The sequence below is a fragment of the Ciconia boyciana genome, chromosome 23, assembly GCF_034638445.1.
Source record: "Ciconia boyciana chromosome 23, ASM3463844v1, whole genome shotgun sequence".
Taxonomy (NCBI): Eukaryota; Metazoa; Chordata; class Aves; order Ciconiiformes; family Ciconiidae; genus Ciconia; species Ciconia boyciana.
In genome coordinates, this window is record NC_132956.1 from 724,320 (window position 1) to 742,973 (window position 18,654).

Sequence of the window (18,654 nt, forward strand, 5' to 3'; positions counted from 1 at the left end):
CGCTGCAGGCGAGTCTGGCTGCACAGCGGAGGCGTGCTCTCCCCGGCTCCCCGGCTGAGGGAGCTGCACGCATCCCTGCTGCTCAGAGCAGCTCAGGGCACGGCTTCTGCTGCGGAAACTGGGATCAGATGCCGGTGGCAGGTGGAAGGAGATTCCCACGGAGGAGCGGGGCCGGGCCGCCCCGCCTGTTGCTGCTGGCAGGCACGTCAGTATCTGTGCAAACAGGCCTGAGCTCTGTGCAGGGGCAGGGGCACCACAGTGATGCTGCCCGCTGGGGAAACTGCTGCCCGTGTCACGGCGGCCGCTGGCAGGGCCGTCCCTGGCTGCCCAGGGCCGCAGGCCCCGGCGGAGCTCAGTTAGGAGCATCTGCTCAGACAAAGTCCAGGGCCCAGCACAGGCCTCTCCAACAATGGTTCCCACTGCAATTTGCATTTATAAGAGTATTGCCATGGCAGCAGAAATTTGCATATTAATAGAAGCCAGTCCTAATTGTTGAGCTGCTCCTAATGTCTCGCAGCAGAAAGGAGCCTGTTGTGTTTTACCAAGCTCCAACTGCCGCTGCTGGGGGCCCTGCCTTCCCGGCCAAGTTCCTCAAAGCTCTCCCTGCTACCCCCTGTGCCCGCGCCAGTCCCGCGCAGCTCCCACGGGATCTGCGCAGTGGCCCACAGTACCAGTTCAGGAGGGAAGGCCCGGGCTCCCGTCCTGCCTGCTGGGAGCCACTGCGCACGCAGGGCTGATGCTGTACGCGGGGCACCTCTGCGTGCCCGGGACTGCCCGCGCCTCCCTCCGGGTACCCCAAGCCCCAGCCCCGCTGACCGTGCTGAAGCGGGCACAAGCCCTGCGGAGCGGGTAGAAGCGGCACAGCCGGTACCAGCTGAGACGGCCCCGCTGGAGGCACTTCCAGCCCGGCCAGCAGTGCCGGGGCGCTTTAGCGGGGGGGAGGCACTCGGTCCCTGTCCTGTCCCCGGCTGGGACGAGTGGTGTGGAGGGGCCGGGGGCTCTCCAGAGAAGGACGTGCATGGCTCCCCGTCCCCGAGATGAGAAGGCTCCCTCCTCCTCAGCGCAGGTCGCTCCCAGAGCCCCATGGCAGGGGCAGGAGGCTCTGCTGCAGCCCAGCCCTGCTCGGCCCCCTCGGGCCGCTCTCCTCGCCCGGTGCTCGGGCCGCTGTCCTCCTTGGGCACCCGAGTGGAGGCCTGGGCTCCTGCCGCGGCGTCTGCCGGAGCCCCCGCGGCCCTGCCCGGCGCAGCCCGGGCCTGGGCATGCCTCCCTGGCCGGGCGGCGCTGGGGGCTCAGCGCGTCCCCTCGCCGTCTGCGGAGGGTCCTCCCCGGGGAGATGCTCCGCGGGCTCCAGCCCGGCCCGGCCCCAGCCCAGCCCGGCTCCCTCCAGCCCGGCCCCAGCCCAGCCCGGCTCCCTCCAGCGCGGCGCTGAGCCGCGGCGCGGGAAGGCTCGGCCTCCGCCGGGGCCGGGCCTTCGCCACTGGATGGCACACGAGCCCCGGCGGAGGAGCCGGGTGGTCCCGGGGTGCTGCGCAAACCCCCGGCTGCTCCGGGTCGGAGCGGGACTCCGGCCTCGGCCGGGCGCCTACGCCGCAGCTCCGGCTGCGCGCCCGGCCGCTCCTCGGGGCACGCGAGGCTCGGCGCCGTCAGCGCTCCCTGCAGCTCGGAGCCAGCTCACCTCCCTGTTGCTGGCAGGCTGGAAGATCGGGGAGGTCTTTAAACCTGCCGGCCTGGACAGGCACGGGCTGAAACGAGCTCTTTATTTAATATCCTCCTTCTTGCCAGCGACTCCGGTGGAAGGCGGAGGGTGTCAGCCTGGCCGGTAACTCACAAGAAAAGCCGCTCTCTCCCCCGGCCCCCTGAGCAGCCCCTTCTCCCACATCTGCCCCTGTCCCTCTCTCAGCCCCGTTCTCCTGGCCCCGGGGGCTCCTCGCCAGCACAGAGGTGCCTCCGCGTCCCTGCCCTCACTGGGACGGCTCCCACCGGCACCCGGGCGGTGCAGGGTGGCCCCATGCTGCGGGGTGCCCGATGCTGCGCTGCTGGGACGCTGCAGCCCCCCCGTGCAGTCAGGCTGCCCCGGCTTCGCCTCGGTGCCACCACCTCATCGGCTGTGCCATGGGTCCCGGGGGCCTGGGTGCCCTGACCGTGCCTGGGAAGGTGAGCGGGCGGCCAGCGGAAGGGGCAGGGTGTCGCTCTGCGCCCTTGGCCCCATTGTTCTCCCGCGGCCGCTGTGTCAACAAGAGCTGGGAGAGGAAACGGGGGCTAAGGAGATGCCAAGACCCCCGCTGCTAAAGGGAAGATAAGGAGGGAGGGGGCATTTACTGGCTTTCCAGGGGTGGCGGATGCAGCAGGGTCCCCTGCGGCGCAGGAGAGCGAGAGCGTTGTGTCCCCAGACAGACTGCCATGCTGCCGTGCAGACAGCAGGCAGCGACTGGGGATCCACGGGATGCTCAGGCGGTGGTTTATTTAGGCCAGACTTTGCAAAAGATGTGAAAGATGCAATTGATTTGCCTGAGAAGCCTTGGAGAGGCCTGGCACTGTGAGGGAGGACGCCCTCACCTGCAGACCCTCCCTCCTGGTGGCACAGGGCTGCTCAAGAAGTGAGGATGGTCCAGGGGCTGGGGCCAGGCTGGGCTCTGGAAGGGGGCTTGGTGGAGTGGCCCCCTCTCCTCCAGCCCGTTTCCCAGGGTGGCTGTACCATCCCAGCCCTGAGGATTCAGGTGGGCGACCCTGGCTCTGTGCGCCCGTGGACCCCGTGTCCAGGGCGCTGCGCTTGGCTGTCAGGAAGGGGCGAGCGGTGGGGGGGGCTGGTGGCACCGCTGCCTCTCCTGAGCACCACCGGGATGCAGCAGTCTGCTATGCACCCGCTCCGGGAGCCGAGAGCCGACCTGCCCACAGCCACCCTGCCTGCGAATGGCCCTTCAAAGGGGTGGCGGAGTCCAAAGAACAGCAGCCGTGGGCTTGGCCAGGGCTCGCAGGTCTTGCTCGGAGCACGCACAGAGACAGCCCACTGCCACGGTCTCCTCCCCGGCTCCGGATCCATTTGGTTTGGTGGCTACAGGAACACAACCCCGCAGCTGCTGACGTGCAGCAGCCGAGGAGCTGCCGTGCCTGCGTGAGCGCTCGTGTGCGTGCGCCTCCCAAGCGCGGCGCCTGCACGTCCTCTGAAACACCCGTTGTTCAGCCGGGAGCCGGAGCCAAGCCCCAGCGCTGCTGGCCATCAGTGGTCCCGCGGCGTGTCTGCTGGAGCTGGGCACTGGTGCCTCGCCCAGTGCTGCTGCAGTGCAGCCAGGAGACACAGCTGCGGTTTTGCAATCGTGTCTGCTCGTGGTGTCATTCACGGCATCGTCATAAAGTAACAGCAAAAGCACCAAACACCCCTGCGGCCTTCGGGCTGCCCCCGCCCTGAACCCACACCCTCCCAGTCACCAAGTGCTTCCCAGGAACAGTAAGGAGATCTCCAGGCCTGTTTTTCCTGGGAAATCACTGCAACACAATGGCATCTTCAGCTGGAGCCCAGCTTGGCTCTGCAGACATGTGGCCAACACCTACAGCCCTTCCTCTTCCTCCCCTCCCGGCAGTTTGTTTGTTTCCTTCAACATTTATGGGTCAGCTGGAGTCAAGAGAGCTAATGAGTGCGAGCATGGCCCCGGGCGCTTCCCAGGCCGTTGCTGGTGGAATGCTGCACAGGGGATGGGGACAGGGATGGGGACGGTTGGCGTGGGGAAGGCTCCTGCAGTACACAGCTGAGTCGGGCGACCCTGCATTTCAACCGTAGTGCAGACCCAGCTCAGAGACTACGAAATCGAGAGTTAACTGTCTCCCGAAAGCAGGTCTACGAGCAATGAATTAGGAACAGTTTAATATTTATCCTAGCGTGGAAACCAAATACTGTGATAAACTGAACAATAAAATAGAGCTTTTATTTTATAACCTTTAAGCTATATTTAAACGAAATGGAAATTAATCTTTTAAAAAATCTGACTTTATTCAGATTTACATTTTCATCGTCAGACCAGATCAAAGGATTTCCTGGGGAAGTTTATTTTAGGAACGTTTTTGGGACATACACCTGTGATGTTGCTCTATTTGGGGCACTCAGACTACGACAGGCCAGTCACAGCTCTTCCTCGTCGCCACCCAGCATTACTTCCAGCAATAGGACAGGAACCACCCTGCAGATCTGCTTTCTGCTGTGGAAAAGCACTGGATCCAGGCAAGGAGACAGTGACCTCCCCAGCATCTCCGGCAGACCACCGTACCCCACTCACCCTGGCCGGGGTGCCCGGTTCAGTGGGAGGTGTCACACTGAAGGCCCTGCAAAGCCACCTCCGCGTCCCTTGCTGCTGGCAAGTCCTGCTCAGAGGACGCAGGGACCGCTTAGGTTCAGAAACCACAGTCGTGCAGCCATGCGAGCACCGGGCCCCTGCCTGCCGCCCAGCCACCCCACAGCGGCAGCCGTGTCCTGCCCGGCACCTCCGGGCACCGCGGCCGCAGGAGCTTCCGCAGCCAGCACGGGATCCAAAGAGCGCACCGACGTCAGAGCCAGGGCAAAGTCTGGCAGGGCGCAGAGAGGTGTGAAAGGCAAAGCGCCGTCACGTGTGCCCCGTACACGTGGCTGCTGGCGGAGGACCAGCGCCTGCGCTGCCTGCCCAGTGCTCTGCTCTAGCCCGGCCGCATCCTGGCAACATGCGCAGGCAGTGGGAGGAGAGCGGGGCCGGGACAGGGATGTCTCCCACCATGCGTGTCTCCTGGAGCAGGCAGCAGGAGCAGGGAGAAGCATCCCTTCCCGTGGCTCTCGGGTACCTGGGACATACCGCGCCGCAGCTGTGCTGCTGGTGCCTTGCAGCTGCGCTGCATGGCGTGTCCTGAAACCATCCCGGTGTGTCCTGAAACCTGCCCTGGGATGACCGCGCCAGCCCGGGCCGGCGGTGGCCTTCTGCCGGCAGGGCACGGGGACGAGCGGGTGCGTGTGAGGGTGCCTGCGCGCCCCGGCCAGGGCATCGCCTTTCATGAGGCTTTGTCCGCACCATCATTAATAATATCAAGGTGTTCTGCCAAGTTCCTTCCAGCAAACCTATGACTTCATTCAAAGTGACAGGGGACCTGATTTATTATACTAACGAGCCAGCGATAAATAAACATGACCTGAGAGAATCCCAATCCCACAATTCCATTCTTGTTCGGCTCCTTGGGGGAGATGAAAGGTTTCCTGCCATTTCCCAGTACTACCCAGAATCTCCCCTACTTGATCTGCCAAAGCTTTCTCCTGCTGTCGAGCCTGGCATTTGATTGAATTGACAGAAGCGGCTTATTAATTGTACTAATGAGGGGCTCAGCAATATGGAGCGGTGGAGAGAGTCCAGTGTGGCTAATAAAACGCTCAAAGCTGAGCAGAGCATAAGGTCACCGTGTTGCCAGGCTACTGGCTAAGCTGCCTGGAAAACGAATATGTGAACCAGTAGGTGACTCTGGGAAAAATATTGCTCCGTAACTCACATAATTAATAGGACAGTGACGCTTTATTTTCTTAGGAAGAATATACAGTAGGGAGGGTGTGAGCGCACAGGCGTTGCAGCCGTCCCCGCTCTCGGGAGCAGGCAGGGGCCGAGCGGCTGGGGCGGCCGGGGGCTGCGGCCGGCGCTGGCACTCGCTGCGTGCGGGATCCGGCGGCTCCGCCGAGCAGGACGGGGCCGGGGCGGCCAGCGGGCGCGGGAGCTGCGCACGGCTGGGGTGACGGGGCCGAGCACCGCAGCCTGCGCCCAGCAGCCGGGGGCTGTGGCTCGCTGGCCCTTTCCGCCGGAGCGGAGCAGCCGCTTGCTCGCTGGGCCCAGAGGCGCAGCAGCCCAGGGCCAGGCTCCAGGAGAAGGCGCGAGGAAGGCGTCCACGCAGCGAGGGGCTCGGTGCGGCCTGAGGGGAGATTTCGGATCTCTGGTAACAATGAGGGAACTGTCCCTCATTGTGTTTGACCCGTGCTAGTTTCCCAAATACCACCGCGGGGAGAGATAAACAGGGCTGATTAGAGCTAACAGTAACTGTAAGTTTGGCAAGGGGATGTTCTCGGGATCTCTGATCTCTTGAGACAGTAATTCCCACTGGGAGTTTACCATACAGCCCCGAGGGCTCATAGCAATAAACAGGAATATTTTTGCTCCAGTAGGAAGGAAAAAGGAAAAAAAAGGACAAATACTGATCTTAATCTCTTTCTTTGCAACCAGTTTTGGAGCCCCCATTCAAGTTCTCCGAATTGCACCTCACCAGGGGAGCTCATTCTCATACCAGACCATTATCTGAAGGAAGCCCTGGAGCATGAGCCCTCTGGTTTGCAGTGGCAGCTCTGCCTAAAGCAAACACTGAAAAAAAGGTCATTAATCTTTCAGGCTCGTCTGGGACCTGGAGCCATGGCAATGGAGGTTCCGGCGTACCCCTCTGCCCAGCACACGTGCTGTGTGTGAGGCTGCCCAGCCCGCGAGCTGCCGGCTCTGTGCTGGGAGTGCTGGTGGGGTCCCTGAACAGGGAGTCATCTCCTGGGATCTGGACCGTCCCCCCCAGAAGAGAGCTGCAGGCCACTGCACCGTGCGCTGGGGTACTGATGTCTTTCCCGCTCCATCGGCAGAGCAACCTTGCGACCTGTGAGGCACGGTCGTCAGATGGATTTGGTTTGCCTTTCTGAGAGACGCATCGACACAGCTGCGGTGGCCAGCGAGCGGCAGCTGCTGAGCCACAGGAATAACACTCAGGCAACTCTGTGGAAAGGTCTCCTTACAAAATCCACCACGTTAATGTCGGGGGAATGAAGTAATGTGACAGAAATGGCTTTGCCTGCGGATGGGATCACGGAGGCTTCATCCGTCTAAACAGCGAGGCCAACGGGGCACCCGGGGATTGCCAGAGCCCCTTGCCTCTGACTGCTGTGAGCATCCCTGTCTGTGCGGGGCCGGATCCTGCCCCCGTTCCTGGCCTTGGGCTGGCTCCTGGTGAGGTGCTGGTCACGGCCGCCCCGTCCTGGGATGAGCCAGTTGCTGCTCCCACTGCAGCTGGGTGTCGGGGCGGGCGGGAGGGCAGGGCGCCCTGGCCCCACGTCCCTGGGGAGCTGGTGGCATGCGTCCTGGCAGCTGGGCATGGGCATCGCCTGCAAGGCGGTGGGGTGGGAGCCGGGGCGAAGGGCAGGCGGGAGGCAGGGAGGAAGGGCAGCCGGTCTCCACGCTGCGCCTCACCACCGGGGCTGCCGAACAATGGCAGGGAAGGCGGCGGGGAGCTGGGAAGTGCGGGGGGGACAACAGGACGCGCTCCAGTCGCCTGCGCCCTGCTCCTGCCAGAGCCCAGCAGGCTTCCTCCTGCTGGCACTTGCCTCCTGGCCGCGGTCCTGTCCCTGGTCCCTCGGCTCCCTGCCCCACAACTCCCTGCCATCCTCTCTTCTGGCCCCTCTCCTCCCCTGCCCTCCGAGGCAGCCGCCCGGCCCTTCCCTCCCAAAGCTTTTGTTTCCCTTCTCTGGAGGGAAATGGATCTGAGGGTCAGGTTTCCAAGGTGGAAAAGCAATTTCTTCCCCTGCAAATTGCCTCTGTTTTGTTTTGTTTCCTGATCTCTGCTGACTCCGCTCGCACAGGCCCGGAGGCTGGGGCAGCTGCCTGCGGGGCAGCTCGCAGGCACCGCGGTGGCTGCCCACCGGCTCTCAGGGCCACCCCGGCACCCGGCGAGCACGCGTCCCCCGTGAGCTCTGCCGATGCCCCTGTAGCTGCACGGCCGGGTGCGGGAGCCAGGTGCCTTTCCAGGGGAGCTGCCTGCACCCCGGGCCCCGCAAATGCCAACTGTCCGAGCACAAAGCTGGAGCTGCAGAGCAGTCCCGGTGCCAGAGGGCGGCCGGGCAGCGTGGGGCCAGGATGCGCCTTCATGGGCTCCAGCCTCCAGCTGAGGAGACCCAGCTGGGACACAGACCTCAGCCTCGGCACGGCCTCAGCCCTGGCTCGGGCAGGACCCCGGGATTTTTCAGACAGAAATGGGTGTTACAAATCCCCCGCTCATCCTGGGGCTCCGTGCCTGGAGTCACAAGCCTCTGACACCTCACCGAGACTCATGCAGCATTAGGGGTCTGCAGAGGTGCAGACCCTGCTCCAGACAGGCTGGTCCATGAACTCTGCCCCGTGCGTGGGAGTTTCGGCCGTATTCCCTCCGCAGCTGAGGTGAAATTCAAGGTTTCCTGGCGCGAGGGCTCTGCTGGCACCGCTGCAGCCCGCTGCCCTGCTGCCTGGGGTCTCCCGTTCAGGGCAGACCGTGCCGCAGGATCCTGCCCTCGCCCCTGCTCCCCTGGCGCTGAGGATGCCGAGGGCCCCCCGCCGAGTTCCCTCTGCCCGGCTCCTCTCGCCAGCTTGAAATTCACTTGGGAAAAAAATACTTAGACTAACAAATAACAAACCTGGCAGCCGGCCAGTGATTCAAAGGCTCCAAAAACGAAGCCGAAATTTGCAGCTGGCCACACTCCCTGCCTGGTTTGGCAGCAGCGCTGCTGTCTGAACACCTGCCAGGGCCAGGAGCAACCGCGGCGCCTGCAGCAGAGCGCGCTGAACCGGCCGCGGGGCATTGTGCGTGCCCTGGCACCACTGCCGGGGCTGGGGAGCGCGGGCGTACCCGTGCCCCAGGCTTTATTCTCACAGAGAGGGATACGCTGACTGCGGGGACCAGCTGCTGGGACAAGAAAAATGCCCTGGAAAACTGTTTGCAAACAACTGCGCTGCTGTGGGAGGCAGGGTGCGTGCCGGGGCCTTCCGCACAGCCGGGTTCAAGAGGGTGGTGTTGCTCACCTCTCCCGCATCCTGCAGACCTCCCGGCCAGCCGGGCCGGCTGCCTCCCCATGCCGGGCAGGCCGACACCGCCACCTGAGCCAGCTGAACACCAGCTCAGCCGGGTCCGGTGCCGCCAGGGCAGCGAGGGAGCGCGGGGCCGGCCAGGCAGGGAGGTCAGCGCGGTGCTGGGGAGCGTGCAGCTGGGTGAGAAAACACAACAGAGCCTGGCAGAGGGTCGGGGCTCCCGCAGGGTAAGGCAAACTGTGCTAATCTTAAATGACACCGAGGCAGAGAGGTGCAGGGGAGCGGAGGAGCTGAGCGGGCGGCTGCCGGAGGGGCAGGGCGCTGGGCTGCAGCCCCCTGGCCTCCCCGCGCCCAGGAAGGGGTGTCATGTGGAAGGGTAATTGGATCCCGGGATTTACTGAATGATACCGTGGATTATTTCACAGCCATCATGTCACAGGGTAATCTTGTTACGGCATTACACAGCCACGTGCGCAGGCAGCCCTGGCGCGCCCATGGCTGGCGACACATGAGGACCTGCGCGGGACGTCCCTTTGCCGAAGCTTGGTCTGAGACCAGAGGGCAGAGGGGGTTGGTTAGCCAAGGGTGGCTGGTGCCATTTGGGACCCGGGGCTGTCCGGGTACGCAAGAGGCTGGGACGTGGTCCCTGGGCTTTGCGGCAGGGTGCGGAGCCCCCGGGGCTGTGAGGGGGCTTGGCAGGCGACGGTGTGGCCATCCCTGCCCCTGGCAGCACCGGGGCTGGGGTCTCGCCCCAGGGATGGCCTCCCCGGGCAGAGGGGAGAGGCAACTGCGCAGCCCGGCACGCAGCATCGCCCGGCCGGCACGCCGCGCTTGGAAGCCGGCTGCCCACCGCGTGCCCCCGGTGTCGGGCTGCCCCTGTGCGGGCTGGTTTTGGCAGAGCCCAGACTCGGAGAGGGAGAGTGCCCATCCCGGGAGAGCTGAGCCCCAGATATCCCGGGGAGCGCAGCCAGGGCATCCCAGGGAGGCAGAGGGGCTGGTGGCTGCGTGGGGCCTGGAAGCAGGGTCCGCGACTGCTGCTCGGCCCCGTGACAAATGTCTCCTGTGAGCCCAGACCGTGCGCCTCCCCCTCCGCTCCCTCGGCTCCCTGCAACGCAGTCGGCTGCTTTTCTGAGGCGTAACGGAGGCGAATCCCGTCTCTGAGGCAGTGAAAACACGGCTCACCCCCCGAGGTGTGTAAGAATAGCAGATGAGCTAGGGCAGAAAAACAGCTGCGACCGCAGCTTCCTGCCATGGCCCCGCAGCCCCAAGGAGATGGAGACGACGGAGACGGCCCCTGCGCTGGGCGCCCGGAGCCCCCCGGGGCGCGCTGCCGGGAGGGGAGGGCGGCTGCCCAGCCGGCGTGGTGGCGCGAGACCCCGGCCCGCTGGGGGCCGGCACCTGGATCCCCCCAGCCTGGGGCTGCCGGAAGGCGGTAGGAAACCCTGGCGTCTTCCTCCTTCTCCCTCCTCCCTCCGGTTTGGGACGGGGAAGTGGAAACCGCAGGGCAGCGTCGTCCGGCCCCACGAGAGCTGCTGCCGGCTGAGCCATGGCACTGGGCACAAAGTCTGAGTTTTACTGGGGATTAATGATCTTTGGTGCTTGTGCCCCAATGAACTTCTACCCAGAAAATAAGTATTTGTACCCGGCAGCAACAGGTTTAATAAAAAACAAGCTTTTGTAGCATTTTTTTTGTTTGTTTGCACCCAGCCGAAACATTGAAATCTAAAACATTGCAGATGCAGCCAACTCTCCCACAGCAGCTTTCCAGCAGGTTAACTTTGAACTGGGATGATAACAAATTATCTGCTAAACACACATGTGAAGGGAGCTTAATGCCAGCATGTTTGACTTGTCTTTAGCTGCTCCTGCTCTAATTTTCTCTGATTTTTTGTATCACTCAATACATTTTGTTCTTTTAAGGCTGTAAAGCAGGGAAAGGGTAGCGTAGCAGTGCCTTTATCCTAAGATGGAGCATGACCTCCTGCTTAAAAACAAGGGCTGGCTTTATTTATCCTGAAGTTGGGCTTGGGGAATAGCAGAAATGTTTGTTGTCCCACAAAAGACTAGCTTATCAGCTATTATTAGAGCAGGGATGATAATTCAGAATGAGCAGCTTATTAGGCACATTTAACCCCACTCTCTGTTTATGGAAGACCTGGGATTTGTTTAGATGGTAACTGTGGTTGTTGCAAGGATTTTCTCCTGAGGCTCTTTGGAGACAGAGCGTGCACGCACCCTGCGCCTCTGCCGGCGTTCGTACCATGGGCTGTTGTGCCGCCGTGGTGCGTAGGTAGGTCAAAAGACATTTCATGGGGCACCTGCCCAGGTGAGGCAGCAGTTCTGGCTTGTACGTAAGACTCGTTAAATTGCTTTATGCAACTTCTCCTGCCTGTACAGCTCAGCCACCAGAGTTTGTGTAAACCAAACACAAAAAGCACATGAAGAAAGCAGAACTGAATTTGCCAGCGAGAGCTAGTTTTGACGGAGGCTTTGCAGTATTTGCCCAAACCTTATCCCTGGTGACGTGGGCTTGGAAGGCAGGGCTCGGGGTCTGTAGACGTGTTTTCTCCCCCACAACAGTTTTCTGGCTGCTCACCGCTACCGACAGCACTATCTCCCACAGACCAGCTGCGCCGCCGGCCACCCGGCAGCACAAACACCAAGGGCGTTTTGTGAGGGGGCTGTGGGTGAAGAGGAGAGAGGAGTGGGACCTGCAGAGCGGGAGAGGCCACGGGCAGAGAGGGCAGAGCGGGCAGGGCGGGCAGGGTGTCCCGGTGGGGCAGAGGCGGGAGGAGGGTGCAGCAGCAGGCAGGTCCCTGATGAAGCAGCAGCCGCTTCCCAGGGAAAGCCACCCGCATCCCGCTCCGACCCTCGCTGCCCGCAGGGCATCAAATCCCGGCCTCCGCGGCAGCAAAAGGCAAAGTCCCCAAAGCCTGTACCGGGGCCAGGATCGCCTCCAGCTTTCAGTGTACTTTGATGGTGCCGGACTTAGGCCTGTGTTTGTGCAGGGGAGGGACCTGACCCACTTCAGAAGGAACCGGCTCCCAGGCGAGCCTTTGGGACGGGCTCTGGCCGGCACCCCGGGCCCCACCACCTCCTCTCCCCGCTCTGCCGGCCACGGGCGCTGCTGCCTTCCCGGGGCCAGGAAGGATGCTGAGCTGGGCCCTGGGGTGGAGCAGAGCCCGCAGGCTCCCCTGCCTCTGCCCACAACCGGGGGCTGCTCCTTGTCAAGAGCAAGCCCGTGTCGGGGCACGCAGCGGCTGTGAGCTCCTCTCTGGGGATCTTTCCTCCAAACAAGCGCGGTCGAACAAAGCCGGGGGATGGAGGCTTTCCTGACATTGTCAGTGCTGGCTCTTTGGGAACAGAACAAGTGGGGTTTTGGAACAAGCAGCACAAACGTGTATTTACACTTGCACGTAATAGGTCGTGTGCTCACCAGCGCTGAATGGGAGCAAACTGCGGCCGTCCTGCTGCCAGGTCCTGCCAGCAAGGGGAAGACTGAGCCAGCAGCACCGATACACTCAGCCACGAAGACACTGCCAGCGTGCAGAGCACTGCATTCGCTTTCCTTTTACCATGCAGCCTGCGGGGCTGCGGGTGAACGGCAGGGTATTTAAAAACTGTACCTGCATTGGAGCAGCCTCACCGCTACTCCGAGCTGTGCTTTACTGTTCCCCATGCCCGGTAATCTCGGCGACACAGAGCACAGCAGCGCTCAGCGCCAGCGTGCCCTGGGGCACCTCTTGGTGCGGCGGTGCTTGGGACGCTGCCAGGGAAGCAGTGCCGGCAGAGAAGAGGGCAGGCGGACGCTCCGGCTGGGGCGTTGCTGGCACTGCCTGCCGCAGGTGCCGCCTTTCTCTCCCTTTTCATCACCCAGTGGGCTCTGGCGTGTTATTTTGGCGGAACTTTCAGGTATTGAGCCAGCCCTTCTCTCCGGCTGCTGCCAGCCTGGAGAGGCAGAGCAGGGCTGGATGGTCCCACACCGCTGCTGCCATCCCTGTGGGTGAGAGGCTCTGCAGGGTGCTGGGCAGGGGCACCTGGGCAGGGCTGCCAGGGGACAGACACACGGACTAATGTCTGCCGTGCCTCCCTGCGGCCCCACGAGTGGGGTCACGTTCACTGCACAGACATGAACGTGCACCAGAGTTGCTCCTGCTTGGACACCCAGTCTGAACCATCAGGAGCTCACCCGAGGGCTCCGCATCCCCATTTCTGGTGCAGGAGAAAATGAGCATGTCCCTGACCTCCTCCCTGCAGCTTCTGCCCTTCCTTCCTGATGGTTGCCCAGAAGGCTGGGCAGTGCCTGCGGCATGGGGCTCTGCACCGGTGCTGGCCTGGCAGAGGGAGAGGGCTTGGTGCCTCCTCTGAGGACAGACGGGTGCTCAGCCCCCGGGGTGGCACGCACGGAGCCCCGGGGTGGCACGCACGGCCCGCTCTGCTGGTGGCTTCCTTCCCAAGCGCCTGCCAGCTCCGTCATCCTGGCTCAGCCGTGCACTGCAGTCAGGGCTTCCCAGGTGGGGTGGCAGGAGCAGGCTCCTTGCCGGCCACGACCTGCGCGCTCAAGCCGGGAAATCCCAGCCCCCTGGTACTTGCCAGGCTCCAGGTTTAAAAATACTTAAGGAAAATAATCCTCCAGTCCCATCGAGGCCAAAGCAATTCTGGGCAGGTTTCAGAACAAATACTGGAGGTTGTGTTTTGTCTGTTCTCGGCAGGCGCTTGGCTCGGCGCTTGCTGCCTGCCCGGGGACTCACGCAGCCGTGACGTCTCGGCAGCAGTCCTCGGCCACGTCGCGGCTTGGGAGGGGAGCGGGCCAGGCAAGACATCCGCTGTGTGCCACGGGGCAGGAGTGCTCAGCCCCGCTTACCAGCCCGGAGTGGCCCGGCACTGGCTGAGGCCGTCTGCGGGGTTTGGGAGTGCAGCGTTTCACGCCCAGGTCCATGGTGCTCACCCTGGCCAGTGCTCGCTCTCTGCTCCAGCCTCCTCCTCGGTAAGCAGCGCTCGGCAGAGCCCCGGCGTCTGCTGGCCCTGCTGCCCTGCCCCACAGCTCCCGGGACTCCGCACACGCACGTGCCAAGGCAGCGAGTGCACTGGGCCTCCGCAGTGATCCCCCCCGGCCGGGGAGCGCTGAGGGCCGGCGGCTGCCGGAGGCAGCAGGAATAGCTGCCCCAGCGCTGCGGGCAACCCTGTGCCACTGGGCTTTTCCACGGGCGTCAGAGCCAGCTGGGCGAGCCCCGTGCCTGGAGGAGGGCAGGCTGCCTGCAATCCTCTGGGCTCTCAGGCTGCCTGCAGTCCTCTCCCTTCCTTTTCAGACCTCTGAGAGTGCCCCAAGCTCCCCCAAGATGACACAGGACCAAAAATTTCAAGTACCACAGAGAGGAGCCAGGCTTTGTGCAACATCCCAAGGAAACAGCTGCTACAGACGCTGCAGAGCAGGACCGGAGCTGGAGAGCAGCCTGGAGCGCCAGCCTATCCCCAGGGTGGTGCTGCCCCGAGATCACTGAACGTGCCAGCCTCCCAGAAGCAGCCCAGTCACCAAACCCACCAGCAGTGGAAGCCAGTCCTAAAGTTGCGTTGTGTGGAGAGGGAGAGGCGCTGCAGCCTGTTTGAAAATCCAGAGACTTGGCCAGGAATGCCACCAGCCTCTGGCAGCTGGGGATCACACAAGGAGGCTGTGGAACAAGGCAGAAACAGGCTCTCTGGGCAGGGATACAAGGGAGAGCAAAATGCAGGTGAGGCAGTGTTATCGACATATGAAGTTATTTGGTGCAGGATATGGTTAAATTATTTGCAGAGCCCCCACCTTTTCCTCCCCACCCCAAGAACAGGAATGGAGTCATTAAAACAGCATGTTCTGGGACAGCAGCAATCCCGCGGGAGAGCTGGACACGGTGAGAAGTACGTCCACCGCCGTGGCCTGAGCCGGTACCCCCGCCTCTTTCCTCAGGGGTCCCCAGGTCTGCCAGAAAGCTCTTTGAGGAAGATGATCCCAGCATCTGGTGTATGTAGCAGAACAGGATCTCGTGCTGGTCAGACTGGTTTGGGTGACCCCAGCTCGAAGAGGACAGCGGTGCGGCTGGGCCGCAGTTGGGTGTTCATCCACCAGCATCATCCTGAGGACGGGGCCTCTGTGTCACCTACAGCATACGGTGATGCCTCATCCCGGCGGTCTGCACCCTTGCAAAGGCACAGTCACTCCCTGGGGTGAGATTCGCCTCCCTGCAGAGGACTGAACCCCTCCTGCCAGGGGAAACGTCGGCCCCTTCCCCTGCCTGCTGCACTGGCAGCACCTGCTATAGACCCTATAGGATGGGCTGCTCACTTGAGCGGAGGACTGGCGCTGCCAAGATGTGCTTGTCAGGTGGCCAGCACTCGGGAAATGATGAAGGAGGGCGTGGAAGGAATGAGTCACTGCGCTGGGAACATATGGGATGGCAATCTGCAGGGAAGGACGGCAGCCCCCACACTCCCTGAAGAGCGAGCGGAGACCCTCCCGAGTCCTCACGGAGCAGCGAATTAGCATTGGAAAGTACATCCAACAGCATCACTTTCCTCTGGCTCCAAGGATGGCAAGGGAGGAGGAACAGAGATACTATTTCTTGTGCCAGATAAGCTCCTTGGCAAAAGGCGACACGTTGGTGTACGCTGCAGCACGAGGGGCCCACGGAAAGGAGCCAGAGAGCACTCGCCCCAGAAGATGAGGAAGAGGCACAGTGCAAGGGTTAAGGGAGGACCACGGCGTATGTGTGGTATCTCTTAACATTTACTATGTGGCCTCCGTGCGGTCAAGGACCCCTTATTTCCAGGCAAGCTCGCCAAGGAGAGCATCCTTCTCCTGGCAGCAACGATCAGGCGTGACAGCTGCCGGGATGCGGGCTGGAGCCAGGCGGGTGGCACGGTGCAGCCTTGTCTTTCCTAGGCAGGACGCAGAAAAGCTGGGCCGAGGCAAATGAAGCAGGCAAAGTTCTCCACAGAGCACAGTTACCCTCTTTCCGTCTAGCAACAGTGGGGCAAGCTTAGCTGCTGCCACGTGCCTCTGACTGCTGCCACCCCACGCCGTCCTCCTTGGCTCCCGCTTCCCCTGGGGCTCACGTGGAGGTGGCAGTCACCCTTCGGTCAGGGCTCCTGGGAGAGACGACGTGAGACCATCCTCTTTCTGCTGGCCACACATCGTCTCATGCCCCAGATCACTGTATTGGTCTCACTGGCCACACCGTGCCCTGTAACTGATTTTGATAAGGAATTAGCTCTGCTACCATTGGGTAACACGTACGGGATGCAATTAGTGTGCTGAATGAGTGTAAGAAAAACCTCAACTCCTGGTTACGCCAGCACGCTGGCAGACGCAAGTCTCTCTGACGCGGTCACTAGCATCTGCACCCAGGGGACTTGGGACCACTTTGTGGAGCCACGACCTTGCTAAGGGATGGTCTGCGTTCCCGGGGGGACGCGCATGTGAGCCTGACGGCAGGCGGAGGAGAGAGCAGCGAAAGGAGCCCAAATGGGCGAGAAGAAGTGTTGACCTGAATGAGCGCAAAGACGACCACAACTGCAAAGGTTCTCTATGGCGTATTAGTGGCCATTTTGAACATCTTATCAGCAAACGCTTTCTTCCTAACACAAATTATTCTCTGAACAATGACAGAGGCCGTTACACCAACACACCCCTGAACAATGTCGTGCCTTCATCATCTGACGGAGGCAGAACCTGCGTGTTCTCTGAGGACAGCGCTCTGATGCCTTCTCTTCCCCATCCATTGTCATGGGGTTGCTATGATGTGTAAACTCAAAGCCTGGAAGCTCAGTTAAAGTGAAATGTGAATCCAAAAGTTCAGAAAACCTTTTTCCAAAGCCTAGTCAGGAAACTAGGATGGATATCTCAAAAGAACAGACTTTCCCAAGAGATTTCCAGTAATTCCTGGATTTGGACTCATGTTGTTACCTCTCTTATCGAGCAGGACATGCGTATTCATGACAGATGAGAGGGCTAGACTTTCATACCTGCTAGAGACATTAATTCCAAGACAAACCAGAGCTAGTGATTATATTTTAAGATTACTACAGGTCGTTAGTGTTTACAACGGAACACAGAAAACCTGAACTTGAATTGCTGTGCCATGGCCTCTCGCACACTCTGGAAGACTTTAAACTCGATTAGCGTCCACAACAAATGCAGCCAGTAGCAAGACTGCAAGGCTGCTTAGAGTTGCTTTTCAAGGACAGCTTTGTTGCCCAATATCCTGAAACAATATCCTGTTTTCCTCACAAGGAAAAAATTCCTAATGGGATTAATATTAAATCCGTCTTTTAAAAGAGACAAAAATGCAGCAGCACAGAACAGGAAGGACTCCTTTCCACCTTCTGCAAGATGCAGAAACAGCAGCAGCAGCAGCAATGCTGTCCTACGGCTTCTCGCCTGCCATTCCAGTCCATCGCTGCTCCGGCAGCCCGCTGCTCACCTGAGCTCTGCCATCCCTGGCCTCTCGTTTTCTGCATTTCTCTGAAACACGGCCATGCTCGGGGTATCGTGCAGCAGTGCCAGAGAAAGGACACGCTCTCCGGCTGTTGTACGGCTTCATTCGTCCCAGCAGCGCTGGGTCTCCTCAAAGGAAACGGGAAGCCCGTGTCCAGGCTGGGATCCCCCCCGCAGCACTGCCCGCCTACAGCGGGCAGCACTCGGCCCAGGCAGCGCAGAGCACTTGATCCTGGTTAGGATGCTAAAGCACGGCAAAGCTAAGTGGCAGTTTTGAGTTTGGTCCAAAATTGCCCTTTTAAAGTATTATTCATCTTGTCGTCTAAGCAAAATAGAGTGCAGACCTCTCCCTGCTACGTCACACAGAAGTAGACATATCAAGAAAACCTCCCACCCACTCGCTCTTTGGTTTACAGTGTCTTGCCTCAGAAGTGGGTGACTGAGTTTGTTGTAGTCCCTGGTTGTCTTTCATCGAGTGCACCTGGCCCGTTAAGTGCCTCGACATGCACAGAGCACACCCATGAACACGCTCGCTGCGGCGGCGAGGAGCGGTGGTTTCCTTTGGTATGAAAGGGCTCGCACCTCCTCTGCAGCTGCTCGGGGCTCCGTCTGCAGTGTCACTGCTTTCTCCCTTCCTTCCCTCTCTTGGCTCTGAGTTCAACTACACCACACTTCTTTCGGCTCTAAAACAAATTAGAGCGTTTGACATGCAACCCAGAAGACAATTAGCGTCATTAGGCTCCCGGAGAGAGCAGCTCAAGAAAAGCCTTCACAGGTAAACGTCCTTTTGTGCAGTTTGGCACACGTGGGGAATGAAGGGTATGAGATGCATCGGTGCCACAGGCAGTTTTGCATCCAGAGGGTGAGGAGCTGTGCTTGGGATGCGGTGAGGAGCTGTGCTTGGGATGCAGACACGCGTTCAGCAAGGGCCTCTTCCGCACACCGAGGCGTTGGGCACGCCGAGCCCGGGCCCGTTTCCTCCTGCAAACCTAAATCACGAGGGGAATGCTGACGGCATCCAGCTCGTCCCCAGCCCTCGGTGCCCGGCTGCTCGGGGCACCGAGCAGTAGCCGTCTGTAGCAGGGGCTGCACGGGGCTGGCTCCCTCCGAAATCACCGCAGATGCACCCGGAGCAGCCCCCACCGGCAGCGCGCATCACTGCCTTCGTGGACAAGCGGACTGCCAGCCCAGGCAGCAACAGTCAGAGATTTTGTGGTGAGTACGTAAAGCCCCGTAGTCAGGCGACCGAAGAGCTGATGGTTTTTAATAAAGACCCTTGGCAGCGTCCTCCGCCCAGACCCGCGGCGGGGCGAGGACCCCGCCAGAGCAGGGACGCGGCAGGGCCCGCAGCGTGAGGAGGTGACCCCGGCCGAGCTGGAGGGC